The sequence below is a fragment of the Hesperophylax consimilis genome, chromosome 18, assembly GCF_061612785.1.
Source record: "Hesperophylax consimilis isolate HC1 chromosome 18, BYU_Hcon_1.0, whole genome shotgun sequence".
Classification (NCBI taxonomy): Eukaryota; Metazoa; Arthropoda; class Insecta; order Trichoptera; family Limnephilidae; genus Hesperophylax; species Hesperophylax consimilis.
In genome coordinates this window covers 3,574,652-3,586,197 of record NC_142853.1, presented here as the reverse complement: position 1 = coordinate 3,586,197, position 11,546 = coordinate 3,574,652, and positions in this window count along the sequence as shown.

Sequence of the window (11,546 nt, the reverse complement as noted above, 5' to 3'; positions counted from 1 at the left end):
AAAATAACTTAAAAACAAAATGAATCGACGTAATAACGTAAATAAGAGAGGAGGGAGAAAGAATAGCAAAAATCAACATTAAAATAAAAGGTAAGATATACGGTAAATATTAACTTACCGATTTTAAATAATATTGGTAACGAAACAAAATGTTAGAAATTACCAATTAAAATTTTAGTACGGAATATTGGAGAATATCAAAGGAACTGCATTTATTTCAAATCCAATGTAGCCTTTGGACTAGGGAATTAATAAAATAGTTTTTTTTTGTATTAGGCAATTCACCCTAAAGAGAGTGCTATGTGCCGTTAAAGTTAAGGGAGATGGTTATAATTTTATGGGAAATCTATACGGGAATAGGAAATCTCAAATATTGAAGTCATTCAAGTCTATGAACTTGTATAGAACTGAGAAAATGCGAGAATTGTTGAGAGAAAGTAAATAAGGTTAGTTGTATAGCGCCCTTCGTGGCAGCAGGACGCGTACCAACGCGTCCTACAACCGCTTTGTGTTTTTTTGTATTTTTAAGGGAAATGAGGCAAAATCCCTTAAATTATCCTTTCCCTTATTTTTAAAATCAATCAAATAACATTTTAACTTTAATAAAAATAAACTTAACAACCAGTTATTAGAACTTTATAATATGTGATTTGAGTGCAGTGTTTTAAAAGTGAATATTCTGAAATTTTGCTAAAAAATATTCGATATTTGAAACGAACGTCGATCGGTAAATGCACACCAGATGTTTTCAACCGAATTCTCGGAAACTCTGAAGGCAAGTGTTTTGCTAAGCCCAGGGTAATTTATTATCCCGTCGCTTTTTATTGCGGGCAGAATGCACCACTTTAACAATCACCAGGAACAGGATTACATGGAGATGAATTATGGACTCGCCGAACGTCACAGCAGTGCTGCCAGGGTCTCTTATCTATCTGAGGTGTCAGCGCTTTATTAGCAGCAGACACACACCTGGACGGATGACGAACCTCGTGCTGGCACTGTTGGTGGATGCGGTGGACTCTCTCGCTGCAGCAGCTGGTCCAGTTTCTTCACAACCAAAGATTCTTGCTGCAGAGTCTCCATTTTCTATCTTCGTCGAACGTCACAGCGGTGCTGCCAAGGTCTGGTATCTGTGAGAGGATATTGTGTCCGCTCTTTGTTAGCAGCAGCCACATACCTGGACGGATGACGAACCTCGTGCTGGCACTGTTGTTGGACGCGGTGGACTCTCTCGCTGCAGCAGCTGGACCAGTTTCCTCACCACCTGGGATTCTTTCTGCAGAGTCTCCATCTTCTATCTTCGTGTCACCTGTTTCTGTACTTCATTTTACTTAACTTAAATTCAGTTTTTTTTTTTAATTTTTATATTTTTGCAATACCTGCATCAACTGTAAAGCGCCCCTGAGGTGATATCTCACAAAAGCGGCGCTATACAAATTGTCCAATAAATAAATAAATAAATAAGGAATATTAAGGGGAGATTGGTGGGTGATTTTAATAAGTAAACGATAAATGCCTTTGAAAGATGAATGATTTTTACAATTAAAGAAAACATGATCAAGAGTCTCATTTTCCATGCCGCACTGGCAGAGTGGACTATCTAAGACCCGGATTTTAAACAAATGGGATGCAATGGAGCAATGACCAATTCTCATTCTCGATATACAGGATATAAATCTTTTGGATTTTTTCTTGCCGTGGAACCAAGGTTTACTTGGAATATGATTTTGTATTCCAGAATAAAAAGCACCAGTTCGGGTTTTCGTATTAGTCCAATTTTCTTCCCAGGAGCGAATCATGTTGGATTTAAGAATTGGGATGACCTCAGAGATAGGAATTCTAAAATCTAAAGGATTAGAGCCAGAAATTGTTCCATGTTTAGCTAGAGAATCGGCTTTCTCGTTACCCTCAATTCCTAAATGGCCAGGGACCAAACCAATATTGTCTCGAAATTTAATTCATTTAAAGATTTGAGGGTGTTTCTGATATTATAAATAATATAGCCTTCTGGTTTATGGATATTTGAGGAAATTTTCAGTTTATTTAGGCGAATAAACAAAGAACAATTCAGGAAGACTCGAGTTAGGAGTTGGTAGTCTATATTATAATGTTATTTGTTATTAGCTTAGTTAAGTCTAAGTTAAATCCAATAAGCAACTAATTCATTTGTATAAAAGTACCAGCTAAAATATATAAAGCATATTATATTATTTATTGTATGGCAGATGTGATCTTTCCATTTAAGATTTTGTTCATTAATGATTATTCCTAGATATTTTCATTTGATCAGCTGTTTTCAGAAATGAGCATGTTTGTCGACAGTGATTAGCGTCGTTTTGTGTGAGAGAATGATAATGTAGGATCATTTAAAGATTTGAAGGTATATCGTTTGTTTTTATTTAAAAAGACATGACGTATGTTTTTTCACTATTTAACGACAGAAGGTTATCGTCAAACCATATTTTTAGATTATTTATATCTTCTTTGGCTTTTAAATTAATTTTTTCCGATGTTTATTCTTTAACTATAAGGACTGTATCATCAGCATAAAAGATAAATTTCCATGTAATGGTTGAACAAATAAGTCATTTACATGCAAAAGTAAAAGTACTGGTCCCAGATCTGTACCTTGTGGAATACCAAAATTTGACATTTATGGTCGCTAGTCTTCTATCCATTGAACGGCTTTATCGTTGATGTTATTAGATTTTAATTTTTTATCAAGCTTTACGTGAGAGATACTATCAAATGCCTTTCTTAGGTCTATAAAAAATCCTGCACATGTATTGCCTTCATCAAGTGCTTTTTTGTTTTTATAATGCCGTATTGATTGCAGTGTAATATTTTATTTTCTTCCAAAAAATTATTAAAATTATGAAAAATTATAATTATTAAATTAAAATTATTTAAATTTAATATTATGTATTACTTGTGTCTCTATTTGAGTCCATTTGTGTCTCTTTGTCTTTTGACTCTTTTCTAGAGGGTTGGCAAAATTGGATATTCTTCTACTACCACACCAAATGTTGTTAGGCTTTAACTCTTATCAAAAATACTATACGTCACAGTTTCTCTATCTATAGTAAAATCTCATGATCTGATTAGAACAGGTATCTCAAATGTATTAGTATCGAGTTCAGAACATAATCGTTTGTTATACGGTCATATAGTGAATAGAGAGCAAGCTTGGTAAGTCTGCTTGAAGTCGTGGATTTGTTTCTTGTGAATTGTTGGAAAACAAGGTAAAGATTCTGATATTTTATTTTACGTTAACCCTTTAGGCCTCTGATATATTAACGGTTATATTTCCTAAAGACGTTGTCAGAAAGTTGGACAATTTGTGTGCATGAAAATCCAAATAAATTTGATAATTCTCAACGTATACAAAAACTAGATAGGTGATTATATAAGTTCATAAATTTTATTATTATAAATAAATCTATATTTTTTTATGTTAAAATTTTGAAATCAAACATAAAAATTTAAAATGTCATCTATTGTTTTTTCGTCTAAACACCGAACTAAAATTTCTGTTTAAAATACACATGTTTTATCAGACAAATTTGTTATTAACAATGAATGATGCAACTTTACTATTTGACGTTTCATTTTTAAAAAAAAGTTATAAAAAATTGACAAAGTTTCAATATTTTTTCTTAAATTGCGGTCGTAATATTTGGTTTCATAGAGATGTACATAAATTATTATATGGTTAATTTCTAAATATAAATATAGCTTCATGTTTTCTCTTTCTAACACCGTTTAGTCCATACTTCTATCTAGGACGGTAAGGGAGACACAACGATTTCTATGAAACAAAATGAGCTGTTCCGAAAAGCGAATAAATTGACTATACAAGTAATGGCTGTTTGTTCCCAAAACTGAACAAATAACCTGGGTAGTTAATTATAGTAATAAATTATCATTTCTACAGAGTGTTCTTCAGGGCACTTCACAGTTAATAGAATAAAATAAACACATTACGTATAAAATTTACCAAGATCAAACTTATAATTATTTAAGAACAACTTTTTATTTTTACCTATTTTGGAGGTTATACCCATCAATGTTATATTTCAATTTGAGGTTTAATAAATGGGTCCCAATGGGCAAGTTGGTTAAGACGCTTTTAGTGTATTGGGGAAACAAACAGTTTTAAAATTTTGAAGGTTATACCCATCAATGTAATATATCAATTTGACGTTTAATAAATGGGTCCCAATGGGCAAGTTGGTTAAGACCCTATTTTGAAGGTTATACCCACCAATTAAATATATCAATTTGACGTTTAATAAATGGGTCCCAATGGGCAAGTTGGTTAAGACGCTATTTTGAAGGTTATACCCATCAATTAAATATATCAATTTGATTTATTTAATAATTTGATTTTTAATAAATGGGTCTCAATGGGCAAGTTGGTTCAGACGTTTTTAGTGTATTGGGGAATTACATTTTACAAGTTGCATTAAGTTTTCACATAAAATTCATGTTACATACAGAAAAAAAAACCATAAATAAACATAAAAACAACTTAATGAAAATAGTTGAGATGTCTTAGATATCTTACACTTCCGGATGAAAACACCTTAATGCGAAGTTTAATGCTAAATCATTGTTTTGATTAATCTTTCAACGAATTGGTGTAAATTATGAGTACCAAAAAATATGCTTTAGATAAATTGAAGGTTTTCCTATTGTTTCGCTTAAGTAGAACAAAGAAAAAAATTAAATACTCAATAAAAAATATAAACGTAAACCACAAAAAAAAAATTTTTTCAATAGAAATGTATGACCGCGTAAAGGATGACTTTTAAAAAACACAGTATTTTAGCTAAGATTATCTGTGACAGTTTCATTTGATCATCTTTTTTGCTTTCTAATGTAATTATTTACAAAATAAATAAAAAACAGTTTGAAATCGAACGTTTCCATACTCCGTTTGTAAAGCGATTTAAATACCTATTACCTATAATATAAGGTATACCAAAAATATACACATTTTTGGCTTGTATCTTCCTCTTAATGATGATAAAGGAGATATCTTACACACAGCAGGGGGAGAAGGTATGTAATTAATAATTTAATTTATAAGTATTATCTCCTTTTTCAATAATTATTAGTTAAATAATATAATTGACCGAATGGAAATATTACAGATACTGTAATAAAATACCGCGAGTAGAACAAATCTTGTTCCTTTACAATCTTGCATTTTTAATGGTGTATTTTACAGGCCAAGAAAAAAATAAAGTTTCAGGCTTTTAAATAATATATGATTTGTAAAATCTTTTTTTTACAAACCATTTTTCACCGTAAAATGTTGCAAATTAAACAATCTAAGTAATTGCCGAAATACCTTTTAATATTTATGCCGGAGCTCCTCAAAATAAAATTAAACATTCTATGTTTTTTGCGTATATCTTATCGTTCATATTTCTTTTCGATTCGTTTTGATTGGATCATCTTAGATAATTAAGGAAATTATTATGAAAAACGCATAAAAAAAATATTCTTCCAACAATTCACAACTACAAAACCTTCAAACGACACTAGAAAGGTATGCTGACTGTGATATTCCGAGCAGAATGACACATAGTTCACATTATGTACAGATAGATTACCCTCGGAATATAAAATGAATTACGTAGATGACAGTGTTAAGCACAGATTATATAGAACTGAAAGTGCTTGGAGATGATCTATCCCAAAAAGTGATAAAGACGGAGATGCATAAACAATGATAAAATATATCGTTTTAAGATCGTCCATGATACGCGATCTATATAACGTAGTCGATGTTTGAAATTCAAATGAATCTTTCAAAATAATAACCTACACCATACCTTGTAATAATTATAACTGTTGGTTTTCCAAATAAAATAAAAATAAAATCTCTTCAAGCCTCAGTCACATTCCGTGAGACGGTCGGAGTATTTCCACTTTGCAATAAAATCCAAATAAACGGAATATTTATGAATGTTCCGTCACGCCGATTTGTTTTTGACAGGCCGTGTGCTGACAAATAGTATGGTCAGAATTTGAACTGTACAGTTTGAATTCACACACGTCAACTATAATCACCGAGTGCCGTGAGCCGTACAATCGCATCGAAACGTTCGTCTTGTCAAAACCAATGTGTGTACTCTCGCCGGTTATTTATCGGAATAATCCCTTAAATGTATTTTATCGCAACTATCGCAATCCATAACGTAATAATAATAACATAACGAGTGCTACCGTAAAACGATCACCGTTCCAGTGCTGACAGATGATTCTCGAGATGCAGATTTCGTTCGCCACCCGGTAAGCTGACTGTGAATTAACCTTACAAATTGTGTTATCGCATTCGCCGGTCATAAGCCATAGGCTTTATCCATCCTTTATCTGTGTGGAATAGCCCTTCCAAATACGGCTATCCCAACCCTTGTTCGTACCTCGAACAATGAACGTATCCGAAAACTAAAAACTGTTTTTGAATTAGACGTACTTGAGGATTTTTTCTGGTCTGTTCTTGAATATTTATATACGTGGTGCCTAGTCTACACACCACTAGCATACTCAAGACTACAGTTTACTTCTCATAACGCCATCGAACATGGCTAACATTGCAGAACCAACTTCTGGGTCATCAAACTGTTTACCTTGACCTTCAAAACATAACATAACTGTCTAAATGACATTTCTAAAAACGCGCGAAAAGCTCAGACAATGTCGGCGACTTAAGTTAGTATCTTAACCCTTCTAATTTGTTCGTTTTTGGGAAGAACTCTCCTAGCGTCACGGAAATCGTTGTATCTTCCTTACTTTTCTTTCTTGGTTAGAAATATAATCTAAAGATTTTAGAAAGAGAAAATACAGTGCTTTATATTCAACTAGAAGTTAACCACATAATAATTAAAATGTGCACCTTTATGAAACCAAAGGTAACGACCGCAATTTAAAAATATTTATGAGGCTTTGTGAATTTTTATTCATTATTTTTTTATCTGAAACGGCAAAAAAGCGAGGTGACATAAACATTTGAAATACATTTATCTAATAAAATGGATTACATATATATTTTTGCCATCACTAATTGAATTACAAAAAATTAAACGAGCCTTTTTTGTGTGTTTTCAAAATTTTAATATAAAAAAAGTTTATTTCTAATAATAAAATGAGCGTTTTTCATCCGGATCTAAGTCTTGCCAGGGCCTTGTTCTACAATAGAATTAACCCAGGACCTCAGCCTTGTGTAGCCTTCGAAGAGAGTCAAGAATAAAAGTGTCGACCAATCTATGTATTTTCAACGGCGATTGCAAGCGGCCTGGATTGGAGAATCGATTCCCAGGGTCCATTTCCTAGATGCGACCGAATCATTTTTATTTAATATTTGAAGTTTTTATAATAGATATACAGGTGGGAAAAATGTATATATTTATATAATAAGCAGTAGGTATTAGTACATATGGAATTATTTGACGGGTTGGAAATATGCCGACGTGGCTCAGTGGTCCAGAGCGTCTGACTGGACATCAGAAGGCGCGGGTTCAATTTCCGTCGGCGGCATTTATTTTTACTATATATTTTCAATTTGTATTGATAGTACAGGCGACTAATTATTGCTTATAATAATTTATTATTCAATGATTAACTAAAATTGTGTTTGTAATCATGGTTAAAAGAAAGTTTGAGCATGTGGCGTCAAGAGAAGAATCCAGACTAATTCATTAATAGTAAACAGCTCGACCTACTTAGGTACTTGCAAATTACTACCAAGAACAAATCGTAAACAACGCGGCCTACCTACGACAATACGTCGCAATCGGTCTGGCACATTACGCCAACTCGCCAGAAGGTTTGAGCCTATCGCCTATGCATAATTGCAGCGCCGACCGAAAGTTCCCGAAAGGTCCAGACTGAGCGAGTGGCTCCGGTTTATTTGCAATTCCACCTACCTACTGTCGCCGCCGGCTGTACAGTATAAATAAGCCCGACGCAGCTAGCAGTCAGTCAGTCATCAATTAGCCGTCAGTTAACAAGGTTAAACGAGTGATAACCCGTGCACCTCTTACCCGCGCGTTATGACAATATTCCCGGCTTCGCCCAGCTCAACTATGGACTCCATCGGGATATCATCATAGCGCCTTGGCCACCGTCCCTGGCCAGCGCTACATCAGATCCTAGCGCCCTGGTTCTAGATCATCTGACCAGCGTTTCATCCATGCACCATAACCACCAAGAGGACACGCAGCATCCTCACTGGTCTACGCACCTCCCGTTTACCGCCGACAGGTCCACCGTATCTTCGGCCTTCCCGTCAGCACTGGAGTACCTGAAGACCCACGTTCTTCGCCAGTGCCTGACCGCCATCGAGTCCGATCACCAGCGCCCGGCGTCGACTCACTGACCCGCGCTTGACCAGCACATCACCGCCTGCATCCGGAGAATACAACATCTGTCCTAAGTCATCTCATCCTGGCAAACTGACTCAATAAACACTGTGACCTTCACGACCGACTTTCATTTCGTGCCTCTCACCAGATCCCCAAAAGCACATAAAGCGGAAATCCTTTTTTGTGTTATTATTTTATTTTATTTAATACTTATTCGCAGATCACACGATGAGGATCTCCTTAAAGGTGGAATCGTGCTGTTGCGGCACTAATCTGCGTTCTGGGTCGATGATCATAGGAATTATTGATATGGTAAGCAAAATTTTAATGTATTTCATTAAATTCTAATATAATCTAATGTAACCTATTTCACTAGGTAGAATATGTGCAACATTTTTTTCGTATTTCTTTAATTAACAGTTTACAGTGTATATCCAAAGCTTAAATAGATTGTTTTGATTCAATTGTAATAATAAATGTATCATTTTGTTTATTATAATTTGCAATGTTAAATATTATCAACTCAATAGTCTACAACAACAAATAATCAACAGATTTATTTTAAAAAACAAGAGACATTTTATTTCAGAAAGCTTGTGATAAAAAGGGAGTGAAATCTAATTAAATTATATTGCAAAACATCATTTTTAGTAAACGGAATTCTTTGACAAAAAAATGTAATAATACACTCATATTGATTTTGTTATCTGTGATGATTATTGATAATGACCTGATTGGCGATGATTGGAAAGCGTTCCCTATATCATCAACATGCGTAATGGTGTTAAAACCAATGTGCATGTGCATTTTACATGTGTGTGCGCATAGGTTTCCGGATAATTTTTAACAAGGGGTTTCTGAAATTCTATTGGAAACCTAAATCACCGCATTTTTAGTGTACTCGTATATTACAGCAATGATGAAATATTTTTTTTAATTTCTACTTTCCTCGAAAATAAAAATAAATAAAGTTCTAATTTTTTAGCGGCTTAAAAATAATCCGACTTAGTATAGTGGCTAGTGCACCTGACCGTTGGTTTCAATTTATGTGGGTGTTTCAGGCTAATAATCATTGCTCTAATCTTTATTTCACCTTAATTATAGACCATTTTTAATTAGTATCGTTTTTAGGCACGGCGCCAACAGCATTCCACATCCCAAACTCAAAAAGTAAATAGGGTCGGCCCTGGGCCAAACGGCGCCTGGCGCTAGCAAATACCTCAACCTGTTAGGTGTTAGGTATTATGAGCGCCTAGGATCCTTGGCTCCTTGGTGCCTTGGTAAGTCGGCGCCCGGAGCGGACTGCTCCAATTACGCATGCACAAGACCGGCCCACAACATTCAGTTTTCAGAAGGACGCGTACACAATACAATAAATTTCAAACGCTTATATTTTATATATTTTTGACAATGCTACTGGAGATCGGAAAACACTCTTGTCCAGGCCATCGCCCAGTGGCAAGGCGAGCCCCTTAATTGGGTCTTGGGTTTTATTTTATTTTAAATTTTATATCATGAAATTTATTTAGATGTATTATTTTATATGGCAGATGTTGACAGCAGAGTATTGCACTCTTCACTCTATTTATATGGCATACGTAGACGGCAGAGCATTGCACTCACCGCTCTATTCAGCTGAAATAAAATAATTTTTATTTTTTTCCTTTTGTCCTTAGGTTAATTTAATAAATTTATTAAAAATCCCCCTTTTCTTTCTATATTTTGTTTTTCTTTGATTATTTTGCTAAAATTATTTTTAGGTAGTTTCTAGTTGTATCATTGAAATTTAATTGTAACATTGTCGCCAAATGGCCACTAAGCGCCAGTCTTTTTTAAATTAGAAAGGTCCTCATTAAACGCCGATTCTTGGTGCATTTAAGCTTACTGTCAAATTGTAATAAGTTTTGTCCATAATTAACGAGTAACGAAACTTTAATAGAACTTTGTCAGAAATTGAATTTTAACTTTGAAATTTGAAGAATTGTTCATATTCTGCACAATAAAACAACCAACAACCCGTCCAGAATCGGCATTTGACTTCGTCAAACATGAATTTCTGCAAAACAACTGGGCTTTAATCTGTGATTTTAAAAAAAAAAAATTTTTTGTTGATGACGAATAAATATTAATGTTTTTTTGACGGAAAATTCGCTGATTCATGCACATGTATTTTTATTTTTTTATTAACATGTTGCATGTATTTTTTATATAAAATATTTTTTACTGTTTTTTTCCCAATAAACTAAGATAAAATATTTAAAACATCTGAAAACTTAGGTCCTTTTTACTTTCAGATCGGAGCTTTTGCTACAATCATTGTAGTATCAATTGCCGCAGCTAATTCCATTTATTATTACGATTTGTGGGACGATTACTACTGGAACCCCATGAGTGACCTGAAGCCTATGTACTTTTTCATGGATATTATCAGTAGTTTACTGTTGGTATTCGACATAATGCTTATCATTGGAGTTTCACAGGCAAGTTTTTTTATACTAGCCCAAACCTGTGAAAAATCATTGGATATCATAATAAGTACATATATTATTCTAATGCCTTCTGAGAAGCCGCATTTATCAAATGAAGCAATTAAAAAAAATCTAAAGCAATTTTTGGCGCAAGCGAATCTGAACTTATTATTCGTATAGTTCCTTTGTACATAAGTGTTTAAAAGGCTTAGAAAAATTTCATCGATTTCAGTATGACGAATGTTAGTGAACTTAAAAAATTTATTTTATTTTTTATTTATTTATTTATAATGTATTACAAAAAACATGGTAAGTAACACATTATTCCCAATGAGTTGAGATAAAACTCATTACGAATAAATATAATAATACAAATAAAATAATTACATCAATCCAATGCATTGACTTATATTACATCAATGATCTAATGAAATTATAATATAATTATAAAAATTCAAGACACTTTATATTCATATTAAACGAACAAAATACAGCAAAAGCACCGATTATTAAAAGGATAGCCATTCAAATGAAGGCCTCAGCACGGGCAAGCCACCCAGTGAGGCCTACATTACTGAAAAACTTGAATTGTAAAAAATATTGTACCTAATAATAAAATAAATAAAAAAAAGAAAATGTACATGAACGTCATCTGAACCATAGATTAACGATTCACTAGATCGAAATATACGGCATTTTGCAG